Here is a 25,075-nt window from a genome sequence, read left to right on the forward strand (position 1 = left end):
GAGGGAACGTTTACATATGACTGTTCTTATGGAACCAAAAGAAAATTTTCAGAGACTCACTTTGGTTAGGAAAGCAGGCCCACAGCCCCGCTGCCACCCAGGCTTCCAGCATCCTGCATCTCCATTGCGTCAGGGATCCGGAGCTCCCTGGGGCTTCACAGGTACCGGCATTAACCACCATCCAGGATCCTTTCAGTCCTGAATGGAGCGGCCCCAGGCTCCCCTGCCTTCAGGCCCTTCCCCTCAGCTGCCGCCTCAGACCCCGCCCCTCCATCCTCACACTGTGGCTGGAGCTGCCCAAACCCTTTTCTGCATCAGGCCTCGGTCAGCTCTCTGCTGGATGCTCTTCTCCATCACCACCCCTCTCCTGGTGACGTAGGTGTCACGCTGCCCACTGCATGGCTTCCCCTTCACAGGATGAGAAAGTTCTGGAGCTGGATGGTGGTGAGTGCACTCAGTGCTGCTGTAGACCTTTAAACGGATACCAGGGAAATTCCATGTTAAATGCAGTTGCCCACCATTAAAACAAAGCCCAGCTCCTCCTCCGTGAGGCCTTCCTTCACCCCTTCTGAAGTAGCCATCTGGTGACCATGCGGAGAGTGTCCACATAAAATCATCATAGACACGTCCTTGCTTTGAGCAGAGCCAACGTACAAAAGTTCATATAGAGAGAATGAAACCCATCAGATTCCTGAAAGGTGCCCTGGTTCACTCTAATGATCTGTTTCCAACCTGCCCTTATGAAAGTGCAGACGCTGGACATTGGGGCCCACAGGTAACTACTCTACAGGGGAGGAGTTGGGGTGGGAGGAGAAGGCAGCTGTTGCCTGCTTGCCTTCACTAGAATACCTCTGTCTTCTGGGCAACGGCCCTGAGCTACCTCCAAAGAGCCATAGTTTGCCTGTTCTATCTCAAATGTGAGGGGCACTGGCTGGCGGGATCTACTGGGGCTCTGAGGCAGGGTGTCCAGTGGAGCATGTGAACCTGGGATGCTGTGAACTGGAAAATGAGGCGAATGTGCAATCAGCAAGGTGGCAGAGCAGCTCAGTAAGGCTGGTTAGGAGTGGGTGCTGCTCCCGTCATTCCTCAGGAGCATCACAGAAAGCACCCAAGCCTGGCCGCCTCTGTACCGTGCTTGAGTGTGTCTATTCCGTCTGCATCTGCCTGGCTCTAATCCTCCAGGGAAGACAGCTGCAGTGACAACAAGCCACCATCTCTCTCAGGTTATGTCCTGAAGCAGGGCCCAACTCGGACGCTGTCTGGGCTGTTCTGGCCACTGGGGTGACTCAGGCATCTTGTTTGGGAAACTGGGGTTATGTCTTGAGGATGCTGATTTGGTGCCACAGAGAGTCTACACTCCTAGGGCCTCGTGCCACTGAGCTTTCGCCCTGTAGGCCCTCAGGAGTGGTGTGTGACCCCATCACTATCATGACAGGACAAGGAGCCAGCCAGGTGCCCTAGAGAAACAGTACCAGCAGCACGATGTCTGTTTGTGTCCTTGTGCAACCATCCATCCATCGGGAGAATTATTCAAGGAAATGGTTCCTATGGTTGAGGGTCCAGCCAGTCCAGAACCCACAGCCAGGCTCAGGCTGGAAACTCAGGGGAGCTGATGCTGCTATCCAGAGAATCACTTCTCCTCTGGGGACCTCAGTCTCTGCTCGGAATGACGCACCTGATTGGATGAGACCCACCCACATTATCCAGGGTCACCTCCTGAACTTGAAGCCACTGATTACAGGTGTCAATCATACCATGAAATACCCACAGTCACCTGGAATAACTGGAATAACTGGGGATACAACCCAGCAACTTGATGCATAAAATTCATCTGTTGCAGGAGGCACTGACAGTGCTTCCTGAGATATCTTAGAAATTTGTGCAGACTTTCTTGACTAACATGGACATTCTAATATAAATGACTAAAATTGTACATGGGGCCTTTCCCTGCAGCTCTTGGAGTCATAGTGCAATTGAATGCTTAACTTTTATTGCTGGGGAACATGTATATGTGAATACTAAAATGCATTTTTTCATTTTCTCCCACACTTTATGAACATTAAAGAAACAGTTGCCCTTAGGATAGAAATCTGGATGCTTTTAAAAAATAGCATTTGTTCAAGTTGAAAAATAAAGCACTTGTAGAGGCCTCTGGGATGTGTCTGCCTGGCACGCTGGATCTAATGGCCTCTCTGTGCTAATGTGTGCCTATGAACTTCTTTAAAATGCCAAATTATTCATTGCTCGCAGGGATGCAATCAGTTTTCTGCTGACTCTCATGAAAAATATGGATGAAGGCAAAATTTCAAATGCTGTTCTACAAAATTATTTCATCATCTCTGGCCTACTGTGGAAACTCATAGAAGATGCCGTGCTGATGGGTAGCTCTGCAGATCTGCCCTGGCAGATGCAATCATAGCCAGTTTTGTGAAAAGTTCAGTTTATTCATCTTGCAATAGATACTTCCACATCAAGAGAGTGCAGGCAAGGTCAGTGGAGGGGAAGGCAGACTGTGGCTAGAACTCGGAAGCCTTTAGAAAACCCTCCCCTGGGCTCCCAATGACTTGAGTTTTCTACTGGCCTCAGGTGGAGGTGCTAACATTCTCACATTGTCACCTTATTCTAAAGCTTTGATTCATGATCAAATGCAAATGTCACTGGGAGAGGTAAATGAAATGGAAACCATCAACTATTTTCATTTAGATGGACAAACTTGGGCTCTTTCCAGATCCCTGCTTACTGGGGTGGAGGCAAGATGGCCAGGGGACAAGCTTTCCTCCAGGCTATTAGACCAAGTGCTCACACGTCTTCTTTCCTACCTTCCAGTGTTACGCAGAATGAGCCTGGCTCCCAAGTTCTTCAAAAAGTAAAAACAAAAACAAGTACTTCATCATCTCAATGAGCACCGAGGCCTAAGGTGGGTGTGGGGAGGGAGCATGTGGAATGGGCCAGATGGGGAGAGGCAGGGTGCTGAGCTTGAGGACTCAGGGTCATCTGAAGGCAGCCGCTGGCCATCAGAACCTGTAAGGGCAGAGTATGAGAGCATGTCCAAGGACATACGCATAAACCTGTGGAAGCAACAATCAGCTTCTGGAACAATCCTTCTGGATCCTTTGGTCCTGCAGCCATGTGACTGTTGGTTTGCACACTGTTGAGTTTGCCTCTGTCCACAGCAGCTGCAGCATCCAGCCTCTGGGCCTGCTGACCTGGATGTGGGGATGCTGGACCCCGGTGTGGCTCACCTGCAGTCTGTTTGAGATAATTGCCTCTCTGCCTCCCTCCTCTGTCACCTGGGGAGGAAAGGCTCATCACAGTCAGGCAGGGAGAAGGAAGGCAGGGAAGGGCTGGCAGAGACCCTGTGGGCAGAGAGGTGGAGATGGGAGAGATGCAGGAGTCTTGGAGCAGGAGCACAGCCCTGCAGGCAGAGACCAGCTGTCTGGGAATGGCACTTCCTGGCTGCAGCAGATGCTTCTGAGCAGCTCCTCTTCCCCTTCTGAATCCAGGGTCACCAGAGTGGGCTTGAGTGGCTCCTGGTTCTCACACCCCAGTGACATTTCATTGGCCAAAGATGATTGTTTAAGCAACAATCTTGACTGATTGTTGTATGTTGTTCATTTTTCTAGGCAGGATAACAAGCCACTGAGTTTAAGTTACCTAGGAAACATTGTGATTTCATAATATACAAGACTGACAAAATGACTGCAAAGGAATTTCTTAACAGAAATTACATAAAAAGAATTAAAATAAAAATGTCTTAATTAAAAAAATAATGTCAGGATAAAAATAGTCTTTAGAAGAAAAGCCTGCTGATCTTCAGGGTAGTTAGATTCGTTCTCATTATGTAAATATTTACTGATGCATGTAAGTCCATACACAGAAGGGTACATATGTACATATGTGAGATGATCACATATGTTCCAACATGCTGATAGGTGTGGATATGAGTGTTGAAAATGTAAATCTGAAATCTCAACGTCTCATTTATTTATGGTACTGCACTGTAGGTGAGATGTTTTTGGACAACTGGATCAACTGGGGATTTATGTTAAACAAGTGCAACATGAAATATAGCTCTCCCGCAGGACACCTAGTCACGTGGCTCTGCCACGCAACCTGAGTGCTGTCACTCAGTGAGTAGCAGCTGTCGGTGGACCCGCAGGTGCTCCTCCCCTCCGCCTTCAGCCGCTGTACTGTGTAAGGTCCATACACACAACGCTTATAAACTGTCCCGTGCATTTTCAATTTTTTTTTTTTACATTTGACAGCATATCAGTACTGGAGGGATACTATGATCTGGATGTTTGTATCCCCCAAATTCATGTTGAGATTCTAACCCCAAGGGGGGCAGTGTTAGCAAAGGGTCTTCAGGGGTGATTGGGCCATGGAGCCAGAGCCTCATGGACACTGTCCAGCAGCTGGGCACCTCTGAGCAGGAAACAGGCCCCCAGCAGGCACTGCTCCTATGCACTCAAAACCATGGGCACATCCATGTGGTTTGTAAGCCATACAGTTTAAGGTATTTTGCTGCAGTAGCATGTTCAGACCAAAATAACGAACATACTCACTTTAAGACATAGGCATGGAATTTTGTCCCGTGGATGTAGCTCATTTACCCATTCTGTAGTGCTGGACATGAGGTGTCCCCACAGCTCCTGAGTCAGTGCAGGAATAGAAAGGTGGAGCGATGGGACCGTGAGAGCTGGGGTCTCATCTGTCCTTCCTACTTTGAATGGGCTGACTGGCTGGTAAATACAGAGAGGTGGGGGTCTGGCTGAAGGAGGAGGGTCACTGGACGTGTGCCCTGGAAGGGAGCACCTTCCTTGGGGTCCTGTCTCCCCTCTCTCTCCTGCCCAGCTGCCTTGAGCTCAGCAGCTTTCCTCCTCCACGTCCTTCTACCGTGATTTTCTGCTTCACCCTGGGCCCAGAGCAATGGAGCTGGCTGACCCTGGACGGAACCTTGGAAACCATGATGCAAAATAAACTTTTCCTCCTGTAAGTTCTGCTTGTTGGCTGCTTTGGTCACAGTGACAAGCTAAACAGGCAGTGAGAAAGATTAATGTTATTTCTAGTGTTTTATAACATGATTCTGTAAAGAAGTACCCTAAACACACGTCATGTCACATGCATGTGAGGGTGTTTGTGGGAGGTGGCTGGTCAAGGGGTCTGTGGTTGTGTCAACTGTCTTTCCAGCCTCCATTTTCAGACCCGATCCCCACTGACCTGTCACACTTTCAAACTTGCTAAGTGGGTACAAGGCACCTGGGAGCGGGTTCAGCTGAGGGGCTTCCTCCCGCAGAACCAACCCTTTATGCGAGTCACCTCTTCCCAGGCTTGAACCATCTTTGCTGTGAGTTTATTGGTCCTTTCTTAGTCTCTGTCTTGACATATTGGGGAAATCAGTCATTTGTGTCTCAGTTGAAAAATTGTTTGCAGCCTGTTTTGACTTTGTGGTGGACCTCCCATTCCTGGGCTGAGGGACGAAGTAAAGGGCAGGGGGTGCTCTCTGCTGCGTTTTCAGGAGGCGAATCAGCAGGCAGCTCCCAGGGAATGGACCAGAGAGCTTTCCCGGCAGAGGGTCATGGCCGTCCTGGGAGCCGCCCTGTCTGGAGGTGGAGGCAGATGCTCTGAAGGGCGTAATTAGGAAGATTTCCAGTTCTTCCCAAAGACCCCGACTCTGATGCCCCCAGAGATGGTGCTTTCCATGGCTGTTTGCACCTGGGCTGTGAGGAGCTTCTCTTCCAGCTGCCCCTCAACGGACCTCCACTCTCTAAGGAACCGTTCCTCGCTGCCATTGGTCTAGTGGAGTGGCCAATGGAGGTCTGAGCCTCGGCCCTGGGGATCCCTGTCCCCACCCTGCCATCAATCAGGCTATGTGGAAGCTTGCCTGGCCAGCCAGGGCACATTCCGGAATCTTCCATCTGGAGCGGTAGGAAGGAAAACCTTCTTTGTGCGTGGGAGGAGAAGAGATGGTCTCCTTTTGCAATTGGAAAAGAAAACCCTGAGTTTCCCAGAGACCATTCTACGAGGTCTGCGTATGTAAGAGAGCTACTTCCAGCAGAGATCCCTGGGTAAACCAATCTCAGAGCAGAGAGGGACTCTGCCCTTGGCTTCTCGGAGCCTGGACTAGCTCCGGCTTTCTCACAGCCCACAGAACGTCTCCTTGTGGGCTAATCTACGAGGCGATCCGCTTCTTTAATTTACAACTGTAAGTGGGAGGCCTAACTTAATCTCGTTCCTCAACAACACTAATTACAGTGGTAACAGTAATAGCTCTGAGAATGCTGCCTCAGGGCTAATATTTATGTGGCCCTCACTGGGCACCAGGCAGCGTGCTCAGGGATTTATATGTGTGGTTTCCTTTAATCTTCAACCAAGCTCTGACAGGGGGAAATGAAGGCAGATAACTTGACCAAGGCTGCATATAAACCCCCATGTGGTTCCAGAACAGCCTGATTTCTGAGCCAAAGTTTTAAAAGTACAATTCATGCCCACTTAAGAATGAAGTCACTCTTCAATGTACTCTGATTTACCCACCATAATCGCCCCTTGCTCCATGGTCCTGAAAGTACAAGTGTTGGTAGACCTGTTCTGCCATGCCATGAAGGTGACCATTTACCAACAACAGGTCTGCAATGCCTCGCAGGGACACTCAGCAGGTAACAGGGCTGTACAGGCCGCCCATAAGGATCTTTGTCAGGAAACAGAGCTGCACATATGCCTCATCGGGACGTGCTATACAGGTACCTCATGGAGACTTGTATCAAGTAATAGGTCTGTACACAGACCTCAGAGGGACCTTAACCAAGTCCCAGTGGGGTATATAGGCCCCATAGGGAACTTCATCACATAGCAGGGCTGGAGAGGTACCTCATGGACCTTAATAGGGAACAAAGTTGTTAGATAAACCCCATGGGGACCTCTATCAGGTAACAGGGCTGTATAAATAGCTCCTAGTGGAACTTCATCAGGTAACAAGACTATTCAAGTACCTTACAGTTGACCTTTATCAGGTAGCAGGGCTGTACGTAAACATCATAGGGACCTTCATTAGGCAATAGGGCGGCACATAGGCCTTATAGGGACTTTTATCAAGTGACAGGGCTGTACCTGTACCTCATTGTGGACTTTTTTCAGATAACAGGGCTGTACTTAGACTTCATAGGGACCTTTGCCTGGAAACAGGGCTGTATAGGTACCGTGTAATAGGGCTGCATATAGGCCTCAGAGGGACTTTTATCAGGTAACAGTGCTGACAGCTTCCTCACAGTGGACCTTTATCAGGTAAGAGGGCGGTAAATGAACCTCATAGGCCCTTGATCAGGTTACAGGGCTGTACCAGTCCTTCATAGTGGATCTTCCTTACGAAACAAACTGTAATAAATCTCAAGGACCTTTACCTTGGAACAGAAGTGTATGAAAACCTCACAGGACCTTTATCTGGTATCAGGGCTATATAAGTACCTCATAGTAGATCTCTGTCAGGTAACAGGGATGTACAAGTACCTCACAATGGACCTTTATTAGGTGATAGGGTGATAGGTGATAGGGCTGTAGATAAGCCTCGTAGGCACATTTATCAGGTAATATCACTGTGCATAAACTAAACAGGGACATTCATCAGGTAACAGGGCTGAACATACACCCCACCAGGACCTCTAACAGGTAACAGGGCTGTTTAAGTACCCCTTGTACATTTATAGGATGTTCATATACATCATAGGGATTTTCATCAGATAATAAAGCTGTGGAAGGACGTTATCATGGACCTTTATCAGGTAAGGAGTTGTACATAAAACTCATAATGATCTAGCAGGTGACAGGGCTGAACAAGTACCACACAGGGACTTTATCAGGTAACAGGACTGTTCATAGACCTATAGGGACATTTATCAGCTGACAGGGATGTGTGAGTTCCTCATAGTGGACATCTATAAGGTGACAGGTCTGGCACAAAGGCCATCGAGACTTTCCCCAGGTAATAGGGTTGTAGAGGTACCTCCTAGTCGGGGTTTATCAGGTGTCAGGGCTTACGTAAGCCTCGGAGGAGCCCTTTGTGAGGTCACAGGTCTGTACCAGACCTCACCGAGAGCTTTCGTGGATAACAGGGCTGTCCATGGCCCTCACAGAGAGCTTTCCAGCGAATGGTCTGAGCATGAACCTCAGGTAACTGGTCTGTATCTGTTGTCTCATATTTCTTGGAAGTTCTGTTCATGGTCTCTTAACATCTTTTCTCCATGGTCAACTTTATTTTTAAGATGTACATTTTGTCTTCATTGCCTGAGACTCTGTCTTCCAAGTGGTGTAGTCTGATGGTGATACTTTGAATGAACTGGTTTTAAAGTACATTTCTTTTTGTTCTCTTTAAAAAAAAATTTTTTTTGTTTGTTTTTAGTTGTAAATGGACACAATACCTTCATTTATTTATTTTTATGTGGTGCTGAGGATCAAACCCAGCACCTCACTTGTTCTAGGCAGGTGCTCTACCACTGAGCTACACCCCAGCCCCTCCAGTGAATTTTTGATTTGGTTTATTGATTCCTTCTTTTGGAGCATTTCTGCTTATTTCCCCCTCCCCCAGAATCTCTGTCTCTTTATTGAAGTGAGCCTTTGCTCTCTGTATTTTCTTCCTTACATCGTCCTCTACCTTGCAGATCCATCTAACTCTGGACATTCTAAACTCCTTCTCCTACTTTCTTCCACTGTGCTGTTGATGGAGTCTGTTTTCTGGGTTGTTTGAGGCAATTTGTTCTCTGGCTTTTTTATGTTCTTGTCTATCTACTCATCTAACAGTTGGTTCTGAGGAGGCAGAGTTCCTACCTTGTGGACTGACAGTGTCCCTGAAGGTTTCCGGGACCTCCTAGTTTAGGGAGAGACAAATAACAGCAACAACTGATGCAAACAATTCAGAGCATGAAACCAAACAGTTCTTTCAATGAAATCTACAATGTGGATTGCCACAATAATCAGAAATGATACGATCATTTCCATCGACAGCACAGTGGAAGAAAGACGTTGGAACAAACAGGCCAGAGGCAAGAACGGACCACACCTACGGGAATGGACCCACTTTCTGGGTGGAAAATGAGCCACTGAACAGGAGGGGACTGGGCTTGTGTAGGTTGTGGGTGATTTAGTGTGTGTCCATCTGGGCACTTGGGAATCTGAGGTGTTGGGTCGGGGGTCGGTGCAGCACCTGGAGAGGAGTCATCTTGGAAGAGGTTAGTGTCTCCTAGAGACTGTCACTTTAGGTTTGATGAGACACTTTCTCCCCGCCAAGGCCAGCATCTGGGAAGGATTGGTCTGGGGAGGGATGGAAGCTCTCAATGAATGGCTTTCTTTTTCATTCCCTTTCCCAGGCCACACTGCCTCGGGGTTTCTCATTTTCCGTGTCCAGTACCCACTGTCTGCCAAACACGCCTCCCCTTCTCGGAGGGATGCTGTGAGGAGCGTGGGGGTGCTCCCAGCTCGACTTCCTGGGTATTGGGGTCTGGGATGCTCTGTGACGAGCTGCTGCGCGTGAAGCTCCCAGGGGTGGGGACTTGTGGTGTTTTATTATGTGGGAGTTTTGGGGTGTTGATGAATTTACACACTCCTAGGATGTACCCCACTCCTCTCCCCAGGCTCCAGCTGTAGAAAGGGGGAGTCCGTTCCTTGCCAGTGCTGCTGTTCTTTTGGCTTCTCAAGGACTGTTTCCCAGCTCAGTGAGCTCAGACCCTGCCGTGGTCCTGCTCACTGCTGCCTTCAATGGAGTGGAAGGGGAGCAAGGCTTCTCCAGCCTCTCTGATCAGTGGCACCCAGGCAATGTGGGTTTTATGCCAGAGATTCTCCTGCTTTGCCAGACTCCACTTAGATCTCTGGTTGGCATCTGCTGGATTCACGTACAGGTTCATCCCTGAACCCATGGGTCTGGGTGCTCAGAGTTCGCCCTGAAGTCTCCTGGAGGTACCAACGTGTTTCTAGCTGGGGCTCCCATACACAGCAAGTGACCATGACTTTTGTGTACCAGCTTATTGGGCTGAATAGCTTTGGGTTGGCTCAAGGCAGGCTGTCCTTCCAATCCTGGGGTTCCCCAAGCCAAGGTTTTCCCAGTAGTTTTTTTTTGTTTGTTTGTTTGTTTTACCCGGGATTAAACTCAGGGAAACTCCATCACTGAATCACATCCCAGCCCTATTTTGTATTTTATTTAGAGATAGAGTCTCACTGAGTTGCTCAGCACCTTGCTGTTGCTGAGGCTGCCTTTGAACTTGCGATCCTCCTGTCTCAGTGTCCCGAGCCTCTGGAATTATAGGTGTGTGTCACCGCGCCCGGCTTCCCAGTGCTTTTTGATTTTTTTCAACCTTGTGTATTTTCCGCCACTCCTAGGTGGAAACTCAGCTCTACTTCTGTTCCTCACCCTTGTCTAATGTACCCCAAACTTCCCAGTCTTCAAGGCTCTCTGTCCAACATTGAGTCTCAGTGGAGGATTTTTCTCTTACACTCACCTCCCAGAAAAGAAGCTTCGAGAAAAGCCACTTCCCCTGAATCCACCCATTGTCCGCCCAGCCGTCATCATTGGTTCCTGGTACACAGGGTGCCTGGGTTCTCTCTCTGTTCTTTCACCACCTGGGCAGCACAGAAACCCAGAAATCCAGAACACAGGAGAAGCGGATCTGAAGACACAGCGACTTTTATCAGGTAAAGGTCTGTAAATGCATCTCATAGGGAGCTACATCAATCAACAGGGCAGCACAAACACCACACAGTGCACCTTCATTAGGTAACAGGGCTAACAGGCACCTCATAGTGGGCTTTATCAGGTAACAGGGCTGTGCATAAACTTCACAGCACCCTGATCAAGTAATAGGGCTGTACAGGTACCTAATAGTGGACTTTATCAGATAACAGGACTGTGCATAAACCATATACCGGAACTTTATCAATTATCAATAACCTCATGTGGACTTTTATCAGGTAGCAGGACGGTACATCAACTCATAGGACCTTTATCACATGTCAGGGCTGTATAAGTACCTAATAGTGGACCTTTATCAGGCAGCAGGGCTGCACACAGACCTCACAGGGACCTTTATCAGGTAACAGGACTGTAGGAGCACCTTACAGTGGACCTTTACAGGTAACAGGACTGTAGGAGCACCTCAGACTGGACCTTTATCAGGTAACAGGACTGTAGGAGCACCTCACAGTGGACCTTTATCAGGTAACAGGACTGTAGGAGCACCTCACAGTGGACTTTTATCAGGTCAGGGGGCTGTGCCTACACCCTTTTTCAGGTAATGTGACTGGACAATACCCTCATTGGCACCTGTATAAGGTAACAGGGCTGTTACCTTATACCTTATAATAGACATTTACCAGGTGACAGGGCTGTACAAGTACCCCCTAATGGACTTTTATCAATTAACAGGGCTGAACAGGTACTGCCTAGGGATCTTTATCAGGTAACAGGGTTTCCATGTTCCTCATACTGGACCTTACCAGGAAATAGGGCTGCACAGGAACTTCCTAGAGACCTTTATCAGATATCTGGTCTGTACAGGAATCTCACTGTGGACTTTTATCAGGTAACAGGGGTGTACAAATAACTCACAGGGACCTTTATCAGGTAACAAGGTTGTATACGTACCTTGTAGTGGACCTTTATCAGCTAACAGTGCTGTACACAAACTTCATAAGTACCCTTATTAGGTAACAGGGCTGCACAAGTCCTTCTTAGTAGAACTACATAATATAAAAAGTCTCTATATTAACCTCCTAGGGTCCTTTATCTGTTAATGGTGCTGTCCATAAACTTCATAGGGATTTTATCAGGTAATACGGCTGTAACTAAGCCCCATAGGGACTACATCAGTTAAGAGGGCTATGTATGTATCTCATAGTGGATTGTTACCAGGGGACACAGTTGTACAGGTACCCTATATGGTCCTTTTTCAAGCAACAATACTGTTCATAAACTTCATAGTGTGTTGAGAGCCACAGCCGAGTCGGAATGGCCCCTGGCATTTTGCCAGAAGTAATGGTTGAGAGGCGAGCCATTAAGATGATGCTGGATGGATTCAATTATATATTAGACCTTTACTGTCCAGTAATAGGATGGCACTTGCTACCTCGGCACCGGCTACTTTGGAGTTCCCCTTGAGTTCTCGTGGGTTCGAGAGTGAGTGCGCCCACAGCCCGGGGGAGGGAGTTCCGGTTGGTGTGTGGTGTGTTCCAGAAGGAGCCGCGTGGGTGGTGTTCGGGAGAGTTCCCGGGGAGTGTGCGAGGAATGCTGTTGGAGTTCAGGCAATAAAGTTTCCTGTTTGTAGATTCAAGTGCTTTGTGGCGGCTCGGTGATTGTGCCCAGCCAGACTGCGGCAATAGTGGACCTTTATTATGTTACAGGGCTATATGTTTACCTCACAGTGCACCTTATCAGGTAACAGGGTAGTCCTTAAACACCATAGGGACTTTGTTCCATAAAAGGGCTATACAATTTCCTCATAGAGGACTTTTTTTAGGTGACATGGCTTTTCTTGGTTCTTTATCAGGTAATCAGACTGTACATAGGACCTTGTAAGGACCTTTATCAGGTAACAGGGTTGTATATAAATCTCATAAACACTTTTATCATTTAACCATGCCATATTGAACTTTTATCGGGTAACAGGCTAAAGTTTCCTCACAGTGGAACCTTATCAGGTGGAGGATCTATATAAGTACTTCACAGACCTTTTTCTGATGGCAGGGCTGAACACATACCTCATCAGGACCTTTATCAGGTGATGTGCTGTACAAGTACCCCATAGTGGGCCTTATCAAGTTCAGGGCTGTACAGGTACCTCACATGGCCTTTTAACAAGTAACAGGGATGTACCAGTATTTCATGGTGGACCTTGGTCAGGTAAGGGCTGCACAAGTTCTTCACTGTGGACCTTTATCAGGTAAGAGGGCGGTAGAAGTATTCATAGGGGATCATCATACAGTAACTGGGCTGGATATAAACCTCCCAGGGCCTTCATTAGGTAACAGGGCTGTACATGTAACTATACTGGATTTTTAACAGGTAAGAAGCCTGTACATAAACCTCATAGGGTCTTCTTCAGGTAACAGGTCTGCCCATAAACCTCACAGGGACCTTTATCAGGCTACAGGGCTGTACATGTACGTCCCCTGAGGTGGGACTGTCTTCCATGTTTACATCCCATTTCTATCGCAGTCTGGAGGTAGCAGGTACTGAGTGGCTGTGTGAGGGACTGATGAAGAACAGCTACCCAAGGCAGAGGAGCAGCTGGGTGCTGCATGACTCACTACATGTCAGAGAGTTCTTCGTGTGCTCCTTTCTCTCAGTGAGATTGGGGTCACACTCCCGAGATTCATGCTCCCTCTTATCATGCTGGTCCTGGGGGTTACTCTGAGATATTTTTTTTTAGTTAAAAAAGTTGCCTGAGACACAGGTTCAAATTCCTGTTTGGGGGTGGAATATTGGCATTTGTATGTTGGCACTGCTTGTGACTTATACCTGGAGTACCACCTGATCCCTGGACCCACGTCCTCGCAAGGCTAAGGACTCTAGAGGTGCACATAACGTGACACTTTCTATGAAGACACTATCTCTGTCAAAAATCTATTTAGGAAAGGGCAAGGTGCTGTTGGTGGGCAAATGTGAACCAGCAATAACCTGGGGTTTCAAAGCTGTGGAGATGCACACCCCAAGACCAAGGCTGGAATCCCCGGGGGGAACACCTGGGTCTGTGGAGACCAGGACAGTCCTGAGATGGTGCTGGTGGACTTCATGGTGTGGCAGATCCTGCATGACCTCTGCTCTCTAGATGTCAGTGACTTACATGTTCATCAGGGCAGCCACCAAACTCCCCAGGACATATCCCTCTGGGGGCAGAGGTCAGCACGATCCTGGTGACGATCACTATCTGCACACACTCCTGGACACATTAGCAGGCCACACTGTGGCTCCACACAGAGTCCAGGGCTTTGCTCTCAGGCTGGTAGCTCTGAATGGGCATTGTGTAGATGGATGGAGGTTTGACAGCTCCTGGTGTATGAAAAGAGGTGGGTCTATTGTTGAGCAACTCAATTATCTGCCCACTGAGTGCCGGGCCCAGGACCCGCAGGGCACAAAGCTCCCCCTGTGGGGTTAAGATCAGACATCTCAGAGTTGGATCCTGCACCGTGATGACTGTCGTTGCCATAGAGATTCCACTCCAGAGAGCGTGACAGAAAGCACTTGTGCAATCGTGGGACGAGTGCTCTGGCTGGTCACCCAGCGAAGACTGCTTCCCATCAGAGGAGATGGTTTGCTGTGAATGTTCAGCCAGATGTTTAAGAAAGTGTTTAAGAAGAACCTGGTCAAGACAGGTCCCCCCATCCGAGCCGATGGGTTCAATTTCAGAATCAACACATTCAGTTTCAGTGGTAAGTCCATCCTATGTAAAGTAGAATGGGGGCCCTTACCAGTGTTCAGCACCTAGGGTTGAGATGGAAATTTAGTGTGAGAATGCACATAGTAAGTTCTTCATATGTCCAACTTTATTACAAATGAGTTATAATAGTGACAGAGATGATTAACAAGGAATACTACATTGTTCACAATAGTGGTAATAGTAATGCCATCCCCTCTGTAAATCAGGCACATAATATGTCTCTTTACAGACATACTGAGAAGCTGAGGCTCAGAGTCCCATACTTTGCTCAGGTTCATCTGACTAGACGTAGTATGAACCTGAATGTCTTGTGAGCCCAAGTTCAAGGCTCTCTGAGCACCATCCTGAACTTAAGCAATAAGGGAATATTTATATGTGCAAATCAGAAGAGTGTTCCCTGACCAAGTCCTGGAGATGCCTGTTAAAAACCGACATCTCTCAGCCGTCTCTCATGTTCACAGCTGGTGGGAGGCATGGGTCTGGGTTGTTCACCCTCTTCCTGTGACTTCTCTAGCCAGCTGCCTGAGGCTGGCATTTAGAAACTGGGTTCCCAGCAGCATCAGATGAGCTCAGCACGGGCACGGGTGCAGGCGATCTCTCCACTGCTTCTAAGTGGTTCTCTCTCAGTTATTGGCTTGGGAGTAGAGCTCTCAAACGACCCTGTGCTCCTCCCAAACCTCTGACCTCCAGCCGTTCAGTCTGTTTCCATCAGACACAGTGTCTTCACAACGACACACCTAGCAGCCTTTGAGACTGCTGGCAGGGAGGTGGCAAGGCCACGCCTACAATGACCCTGCAGGACAGGCCCGGGGGGAGGGGTGGACGTGGCCTCCTCCTTCAGACCCTAACCACAGCCAGCTCTACTGCTGGGTGCAGCTGATCCACAAGGTTTTCCCATGAAAGACCAGCAAGAAATGACTTCAGGCTTTGAGGACTGCCTGGCCTCTGTCAGGACTCATCTCTGCACTGTGGTGTGAGAGGAGCCAGAGAACGTGTGCAACCCAGTGGGTGTGGTCACACAACACGAAAGCTGTGCAGGAGCGTGGAATCTTGGGTTGTGTGTGCCACAAAATACCACTCTCTTTTGGATTTGTTTTCAATGCTGTTAGCTGGTGGGCGTACAACACAGACAGTGGGAGGCAGCAGGCCCGATGTGCTGTGGTTTGTCAGCCCCCATAAGGAACAGTCAGCATGTCTGTGGGGTGTGTGAGTGTGTGTGTGTGTGTGTGTGTGCACATGATGTGAATATGCACACAACACTCCTGGTGCCCACTACACCAGCATCTTGATGGTGTTTTGGGGTGATCCTTGCATATCAGTGCAGTAATAGCTGTTCATCAAAACCAAGTCAGATAGCATTCCCTCATGCGACTGTTGGCACCAGTCTCCAACCTGGCCTCTGCAGAGGGCACCTGGCTTGACTGCACTGTTTTGCTAGAGAAAAGAAAGCAAGTCTATTCCATTTATATCCCTCTGCACACGTGAGAGCATAAGATTGACACAGATGGATGGAAAGGCTCATGTGTATTTGTGTGTGTGTGTGGTGGGGCCTACTGGGGGTTGAACCCAGGGCCCTTTATCCCTCAGCTGCATCCTCAGCCCTTTCTAAAACATTATTTTATTTTGAGGCAGGATCTTGCTAAATTGACCTCCTACTTGTGATCCGCCTTCCTCAGCCTCAAGAGTAGCTGGGATTTTACCACCACACCCAGCTATGTACATTTTTAATTGTAGCAGCTACTGGGGATTTTGCTACCTTACAGTTAGCTTTAATTTACATTGACACAATAATACATGATAGTGCCTATTTCCCTTCTCAGTGTGGTGTTACATCAAACATTTTAATGTTTATAGATTTTATGAGAAATTGCATATTATCTAACTTTTCAGAGTGACTTTGAATATTTTCCATGTTTAAGAGCTGTTTGTATTTCAATTTTTGTGAATTCTTAATAACTTTAGTCCACTTAAAAATTGCATCGTTGCTCTTCCTATTGGTCTGTTAGAAGATTTTTACATATTCATATGCTATTTGTACAAAAAAGAGAAGGCAGCTGCAGTCTCACATCAGCTCTGCCTTTTATCTACTAAGCTACTTTGGTTGAAACTTATAAAGAAAATTCAGCCTCACACGGATGGATCAGTAGTTGAAAAGGGGCAGATCAATTGAATTGCCCTTTCAGATAGGTGGGTGTTTTCCTTTGATCCTAAGTGAAACTTGGCAAGTCACAGTTGCTTAATGGTTAGCTGCAACATGAGATCTGAAACCATATTAATGAACATTTCATACTCTGTTAAAACCCATGTGTCCTTCTTGCCTTTGAATTCCTCTTTTCCCTGTTCACAATCTGTAACATCAAGAATTGCCACTTAGAAAACTCCTTGCACTGAGATGTGCAGCTCTTCCTAATATTGACATTTTGTTTCACAGTATAAACCCCACATTCCTGAGCATCTTCCCTGGTCTGACCAGAAAACAAGAAATGTTTGAAATCTGTGCAGCTCACAGACACAGATACAAGATTTCCAAAATCCAAAATTTCACTCTAGATCTCTAACGTGATTCTTCCAACAGACGTAGCATTGTCTCACTTGAAGCCTCCTGTCCTCTACTCTCTCTCACAGGAATACTGGCCCTTTGTGGGCTGGAACATACCATCCACCTCCTGCTTCTTCCAGCAGAAATGTGCCCACCACGAAGCCCTTCCTTGAGCGGCCACCCAGCTTCTGCCACAGCAGAATGCTTCTTGGGCACTTCCCATTTGGTGATGCAGAGCATGGAAAAGGTACACCGAGGAGGTAAGCTTAGTTAAGCCAGCTCTCTCTGCCGTGAAGCTGCTGCCTGCAGCCCTCTCCTGCTGCACGTGTGCTCCGGGTACAGCCAGCCCGAGTGCAGATGCAGGTGGTGCCTCCTCGTGGCATGCTGAGGCATGAGCAGTTCTACCCATGTTTTCTTTGGCACTATTAGAACAAATGTCAGCCCAGAGCAAAAGGCAGAGGACTTTGGGGTCCTGATGAAACTAGCTTTGAACTGGAGAACCCCCTGGGAGGGTCTTGGGTGCTGGTGGGTGAGGGTGCTCCTGCCGGAGACAAGGAAGTAGTTCTGGGTAGGTCTGGGAATTGCTAGATTTTGGACAGGGAAATGCAGGTGTTTTTGATCATGTCTCACCTACGTGGGAAATCGTGCTACTCAGGTTCTCTCTGAGGCCTGTGCATCTTCCTAGGAGACTCTCCATGGTGTGCGCTGTCTGCGGAGACCTGCACTGTCAGGCATGTGGATGCTCATGGTAAGCCTGCTTTGAAGGGCCCGTTAGGGATGTTAGGAGAAATCTTCTCATCATCCTTCATTGGGGCTGGCTTTGATAGGCCATTTTCTCTGGGACCATATTGAATTCTTTGGCAGCACCTCTTCCAGTGACAGCAGCTTTCATGCAACCATGACAACAGGTTTGGTCCTGGGTACTTTGTACAAGGGCCATGGCTAAGTGATCGTCCTCAAAGTGTCTCGTCTCCCTTAAAACCTCTGCAGGTTGCATTCACAGTGGAGACCAGCAAGGGGGCTTAATTGCACCACATCTATGTGGCCTGTCATTTATTAATCTCTTTATTTTAATTAAAGCATTTTATTTTTAAAAACCCTTATTTTTCAGCTGGAAAGGTGTGGGCCAGGCAAGAAACAACAAGCCCTTGAGCCTCCAGCACAGCCCAGCTCCTGCAGCCTCAGGCTGCAGTCCTATGAGTACCCGTGGCCTGTCCCACCCCAGTGCAGGGCTCAGAAGGAGGGCTTTGCCAAAGAACACAAGATCCTAGGACATTCCTGAGTCATGCCTAGAGAAGAGTGGAAACGTGGAGCCATTAGAAGTTACTATGATAAACCAGACCAGTCACTGGTGGCATGGCCCAGGGAGCGGCACCATGACGTCTGGTCCATGAGGACCTGGAGGCATTCAGGTCACCCAGGGTGAATCACCAGGACTAGCCACCAAGCTAATCACATCTGAAGTCAAAAGTAAAATTATTCCACGTCCTCTGAGTCTTCTCACCTAAAATCGACTCTTGAACAAAAGGCAACGATTGCTAAGGTGCTTCAGCTTTTGGAGGAAGTTCACCAAATGAACGATGCTTCACAGAGGAGCGTTGAGAGATTCCTGGTGTGGGAAGATGTACACATGTATTAGGACTGAATAAATGACGTTTCTGAGCTTAGCACATTGGGAAATGCCAGGTGACACTTGGGGTAGTGATTACTAGGAACAATGTCACCTGTAGAACAAAGAGAGTCTCTTCAGAGTCCCCGGGACTCTGGATGCTCCTTACACGGCTGCGCTGTGTGGAAAACTGAACGCCCCCTAATGAAGCCACTCTGCCCGAGTTAGTCTCCTCAGCCTAGTGCTCGTGTCTTAAGGTCCACCAGCATGACGGGCGCAGTCCTGACACCAGGACCTGTCAGTGAACTTCTAGTTGGCCTGTCAGAGAGGCTTGGATAAAGGCAGTCAGTAGAAAAAGCAATGAGAGGAATCAAAGTCTTCATACAATTAACCATCGTAAGAACATTCATCCCTACAGAACAACAGCTGTGCACATATGTCTGAATGGGACAATCAATTATGTCCTGCCCAGCTCAGAGCACGCCTGGAAACCTTTACCTGCAAAGATCAGCTGGTGACAGATCATGTCTACAGTGTGGGATCCCTTGCACAGAGGGTCTTATGTGTTAAGCTGCTGAGTCTCCCACTCAGTGCCTCCTCCTCGTGGGGAGGGTCAGTGGTCCACCTCGGCTCCTAGAGCATTCTTGCTCATTAACTCCATTGCATTTCTGTCCACCACAGGTTCTCGTTCAGTTACCCACACTGCACCAGTCCTCGTGTCGCACTGTGTCTGCCATGGAATTAAGTCATTTTCAGTTGAATTTGAAGAACTTTTAAGCAAAACTGTCACACGATCATGATCCAGCCTCTTCAACCACAAATGTCAAACCAAATGAAGACCTGAGGATGGTTAGGGTGACCTGGAATAGATGGCTCTAGAAAGCATACTAATAACATAACAACAATTAAACAACAACCATTGGTATTGCCATAAACACTACTAACAGGTTCTCCGTGCTCAACACCAAGACACAGTTCTGTTGGTCTGTCAGTGGTAACATCCCATTCACGGGCTAGCACGTCCTGCCCAGCGAGACCTCCGGATGAGGAGGCAGGCCCTGGTGGACTTCAGCTGTTTCTCTCCACATCACATCTTGCCTCTTCTTCATCATGGACACTCACTGTTACTGAGAACCATGATGGCCTAGGAGCTTCACCCAAGGCTAACTCTACCTTCCCGGTTTACAGGATGAGGAATGGAGACAGTGCATTCCTGCCTGCTACACCTGTGGGGAGTCACCAGCTGGTCGCCACCCTGCAAAATGAAAGAAACATTGTAACCCTGCAAACTAAGGAGGAGTCTTGTGCTGAGAGAGCCCAGGAGATGTTCTGCAGCTTGGCAGTAACCTTCTGTCCATTATCTTGAGTATCTACAGGTGCTACCTGTGGACAAGTTTTGCTTTGAAACTTCAGGACAGTAATTTCTCAATGACAAAAGATTGTCTTATGAAGACAACCTTCTTAAAGTTGCTACACGTTATATGACAGCGTTTCTTTTTGACTCCTGCATGAATCCAGTATTTATAATTGCACCACAGTGTTATTGTATCTTTATGGCTCAGAAGAATCATGATCTCAGGCTAATGATGTTGTTCCTCAGACTCAGTTTCCTCATCTGAAGGAGGAAGAGGCCATGTCAGTGTTCACTGAGGTCCTACAGCCCCAAAGCTGGGAGAGGGTGGGCCTCTGCTGCCCACCTGCTGGTAGCTTCTGTAACTGATCAGGTGCCAGGAACCACTTGATGATCACACTCTGCCACCAGCGGTGTCAGTACTGCTGTTATAGAATCCCTGATTCAAGTCATTGTCTTCACTCTTCTGAGTCCTTAACTGTTTCTCTTTGTAACAAAATATGTGATTCTTTCTTTAAAATTATAATTCTCTGACTGCCTCCTATGCATAAAAATTTCTTGAAAGTGATCTTAAAAACTGCACTTTTTTCCAATACTCCTGAAAAAGTGTAAGTTCTCCATACCTACCTGCCATTTAACCCAGTTTTAATCCAGTGTACGGTGTGTCTCCACTGCCTGATTTTGCCCTGCGATGCTGCTCTGGGCTCCCCTCCATCAGCCCAGTTTCATTATGGACTTGCCCCTTCCAAGCCATGATACACACACTCAGTACAATCAACACTTAACGGATTACAAAATAGTATGCAATAACTTATACACTGTCTGAATGTATTCAAGGTTAAATAATATGCAATAGTATGTACATGACAAAGTAGTGTGTATGATAATGTAGTGTGTACAACTGTGTAGTGTGTTCAATGATGTGGTGCATGCAGACGTGCGATGTACTCTGAATTGTCTCAGATGCTAAGATTAAACAGGGCTCAGGCATGTTAAAAATCTGGTAGCCTGAAAACCATGTGACATGTGTCGACCTGAATGTATGGGGTTGGGGAGGGTCACGACTCCTGCATGAATGTAGAAGCCTCCTTCTTCATACTTTCAGCAAAAAGACGATGGAGCATGGGGGACTATGAGTAGATGGCAGAGGAACTCCTGGTGCCCGGTGCCCCTCTCTGTGGGCACAGTGGCATCCACAATGGTTGTTCTGTTCTGCAGTGAGACAGGAAGCTGTTGTGGTTTAGAAATGAGGAGTCCCCCTCCCACCCCCTTCTACCTTGATGTCTTGCCTCCCCTTGGGCCTAGAGCTCTGGAGCCGGCCCACCATAAACTGAAGTTCTGAAATCATGGTCTCCATAAACTTTTCCTCCTCCGCATTGTTCTTGTTAGATCTTTTGGTCTCAGCAGCAAAAAAAACTGACTAAAATGGATACTGGGACCGAGAAGTGAGGCTGTTGCTGTGACTAACCTGATCATGTGCTTCGGAAGTTTCTGAAGCTGTTTGGAATTTGTGGGAGGGATTTTGGAAAGTTTAGAGATGCCAGCTGGGAAGACTTAGATTGTTGTTAGTGGGGCTTACTGGGCAATTCTGATGGGAGCTCAGCAGTATAGAATGCCAATAGGACTTGGACAGTACGCCTGGGCTCATGAGGCTCCGAGGAGGAGGACTGTATTGGAAACTGAACTCGTGGCCATTTGTGTTCCACTTTGACTAAGAAGTTGTCTACATCTTGCCTGTGTCCTGAGACTCTGTGAAGCTGAATTTATAGGTGATGGACTAATCAATCTGGCAGAGGAAATTTTAAGGCAACACAGCCGTTGTGGGTAGCATGGGTATTGTTGACAGTTTTTAGGCAGGATCTTTTTGAGATACTGTTAACATTTAGAGATTCTTCATGTACTTGGGTTTTATCTATCTAACTACCCACCCATGCATCCTCCCAACCATCCACTCACCCACTCATTCATCCATCTTCCCACCCACCCATCTATCTAACCACCCACCCACCCACCTGACCATCCACTCATCCATCCATCTGCCAATTCCTCCCACCCACCACACACTCAATGAGCACTTAGCAAGTGCCAGACACTGTGTTCAGTGGTGAGGACACAGTGGTAAATAATTTTAAAGGTTACGCCTTCCAATCTCGAGGGGCACATCAGCAAACAGGAAACAGTGATATAGGCTCCTTGCTGGGGGAGCAGAGCTGGGGTAGGTACATGATTTGGACATTTAGCACAGACCCAAGCTAGGAGGTTGCTTCCTGCAGTCACATTCCATACACTGAGGTCTGAAGGCCATTAGCAATGAGCAAGACAAGAGTCTATGCAAACCCCAGCAAGTTAGAAAACCTGCGATGAGCTGGAGGAGAGAGGGAAGAATCGATGGAGCAGTATTGTGTGTGTCCAAGGGTCAGCTGGGAGATCAGCCTTGGAGAGAGGACAGGGAACATGGCAGATTCATGCTCTCTAGGGACTTTAGACTTCATCCTGAGGACAAAAGGGTTCCAGGAAAAAGAATGTTTCTGCTTCAGGGCAATCACTCTTACCTCCGGAGGAGTCGGATTAAAGAGGGGTAAAACAGGACATAAGAAGCAGGTTTAGCTGAGTGCAGTGGTGCATACTTGTGATCCTAGCTACGCAGGAGGCTGAGGCAGGAGGATGGCAATTTTGAAGCTAGCATTAGCAACTTAGTGAGGCCCTGACTTAAAGAAATGAAAAGGCTGGGAATGTGACTCAGTGGCAAAAAAAAAAAAAAAAAAAAAAAGTTTAGGGCATACTTGGAACAAATGAAACAAGGCCTTTAAAAATGGTTTTCATGTCATGTTTCGCAAATTCAAACTGTACTAATCTGTTGTGCAAATGTCTGTTTCACTTAGGTCAGTGGCCTTGCAGGTCTCCCTAGGGGGTCTGTGCCATGCAGGGCTGCTGGGGTGGGGCACCTTGGTTTGCCTTGTGATTATTTATCAACAGGGCAAGTGCCACCGTTTATTAATTTTAGATCATTGGCAAAGACTGAAGAAGCAGCTCTCAATTTGTCAGAGGTAAAAGCATTCTCACATTGCATGGCCACTCACCTAGAAGGCACGGGCAGTCCCACTGGGGACTGTCACAGAGGTGCTTCCTGCTGTAATACAAGCCGGTATAAGCACAGCAGGTGGGTGGCCACGTCTCCCTTCAGCTCCTGGAACAAACTGCTACCCAAGGAGCTTGCGTGGAGTGAGGGGGCCAGGTGTGTTTGATATCACAGAGGCAGACATTTAAAGGTGTTGGAAACATTTAAACATCATACCTTCCGACTATCCTAGTGTAACAACGGGAATTTTGTCTTAAACGCATTTCGGTTGGGGACATAGTAAAGCTCTACACTTACAACTTGGAAGGTGTCGGATACGTCCGATACTGTCTCACATCAGACAGCCTTAGACCAACCCGATGCTCGTGAGTCTGTGCTCCATCCGAAGCTCTGCTTTGTGGTAGTCAGCTCTGACACACCAACCATGCAGTGCAGGCGACAGAGAAGAAGGGACGGAAGGAACCAGCTCTCCTAAGGAAGGGAGGAGCTGCCCTCGCTGCCGGGGCCGGCAGTCCTACAGGTGAGCCCCCAGGCTGGCAGCATGCCTCGCCTGGAGTCACAGTGGAGCGGCAACTGAGGCTCTGCGGACTCAGCCCCAACCCGCTGGGTCCGACGTGGAGCCAGCACTGGGGCATGAACAGCCGTCAGGAAGCTGGTGGGGACTCAGTGCTAAGGGCTGTCGTGTGGACACCCTCTGCTGGGCAGGTGGCCACAAGCGAGGGGCCACTGCAGGACGCTGTTGTCTGGGAAGTGAGTCCTGACAGAAGAGGGCCACGTGGCATGCCTCCTTTTTAGGCGCAAGGCCAGTAGCTGTCTTGGTGAGGAGCAGGGGTGGAGCGTGGCCTGCGGGCAGTGTGACAAGCCACCATTGCCCCTCCTGTGGCTCGTCACTGCTGAGGGCTCAGGGTGAGCTGCAGGTGGAGAGCCGCGAGCTGGGAGCCTGCTGGCCACACACTTGGTTGCTACGAGGACGTGGCTGTGTGGCTCCTGGAGGCTGCTGCCCTCCCAGGTGGCTCCAGAGAGCACGGCGGGGGCGAGGCGTGAGACCTTTGGGAGCCTCAGAGCAGCTCTGACGGTGGCGGCTTGGCCTCCTTGACCTGCAGATGCACCGGTCCCCACTGCCCAGGCACCTTCTGCTCAGGTGAGGAAGCCGGGGTGGGCAGTGGCCTCTGGTGAGGGAGCGGTACCATGGGGCAGAGTCCAGGGATTCCGAGGTGTTTGTCCCTCCCACCTGGGCTCCCTCAAGCTCTCCTGAACCCCACCTGAAGGGCCCATCCCTTCCTGCGTCGTCTCTTTCCAGTAACTGCACTTGGGGCAGCCACCCCCCAAGGACTGTGACTCCCAGACTTCCCTCCCGAGGACCTTGGTTTCCTCTGGACACACAGACGTCGTTTAGGTGGTGAAGAGAAAGGCCATTTGGTGGCAGGTACAGTCCACCACAGAAGTTCTGTTCTTGTCTGTCCTGAGAGGACCTTGGCACCCGCCCAGAAGAGGATCGGTTCCAGGGGGACAGAGCAAAAATGATAGAGTGACAAAATCTGTGGCCTGAGTCACTGACAGGGGTTGAGATCTATAATGTGCCCTGAGGGTGCTGCAACAGATCTTTAGGTTCCAGAGTGGAAATGCTGGGGGGGCACCCCCAGGAAGCGCTGGCAGCACTGTGACGATGCCAGGTCCCCAGCACTGTGACGATGCTAGGTCCCAGGCAGACACCTCCCTATGCTCCTTGTCCCTCCTTGACAGCTGGCAGGGTGGCATCAGGAGATCACCCATCTTCAAAATGCCTGTGTATTTTATAGGAGACAGTTTGATGGAACGACAATTACTGTTCAGCTTACATTTATTCAGTATTTTTCCTCTTTCTTCAGGGTCCCAAAAGCAAAGAAATGATTTTTTTTTTCAAATTAAAACCTAAGAATGATGTGAAAGAGTAAAGTAAAAATACTTTTGCTTTTATTTACTTGTCCTCATTACTTTTCTCTCAGGAGGATGACAGTATTCCTCAGTCACTTTGGTCTCAGCCACCGTGGACAACAAGCTCACAGGCGACCTCTCAGTACCAGCGCCAGTTCTAACCCAGCTC

The 25,075-nt window shown here is 48.4% G+C and overlaps 1 long non-coding RNA gene across 1 annotated transcript; it reads left to right on the forward strand.

Moving 5' to 3' along the window:
- The first annotated feature begins 2,663 nt into the window (after window positions 1–2,663).
- LOC125617865 lies at window positions 2,664–21,096 on the forward strand. Its single transcript, XR_007348986.1, has 4 exons — window positions 2,664–2,917; window positions 17,040–17,213; window positions 17,639–17,701; window positions 18,065–21,096. It is a non-coding gene; the product is annotated as an uncharacterized LOC125617865 (long non-coding RNA).
- Window positions 21,097–25,075: the final 3,979 nt, after the last annotated feature.

Source organism: Marmota marmota, unplaced genomic scaffold, assembly GCF_001458135.2.
Source record: "Marmota marmota marmota unplaced genomic scaffold, marMar, whole genome shotgun sequence".
In the NCBI taxonomy this organism is placed as follows: Eukaryota; Metazoa; Chordata; class Mammalia; order Rodentia; family Sciuridae; genus Marmota; species Marmota marmota.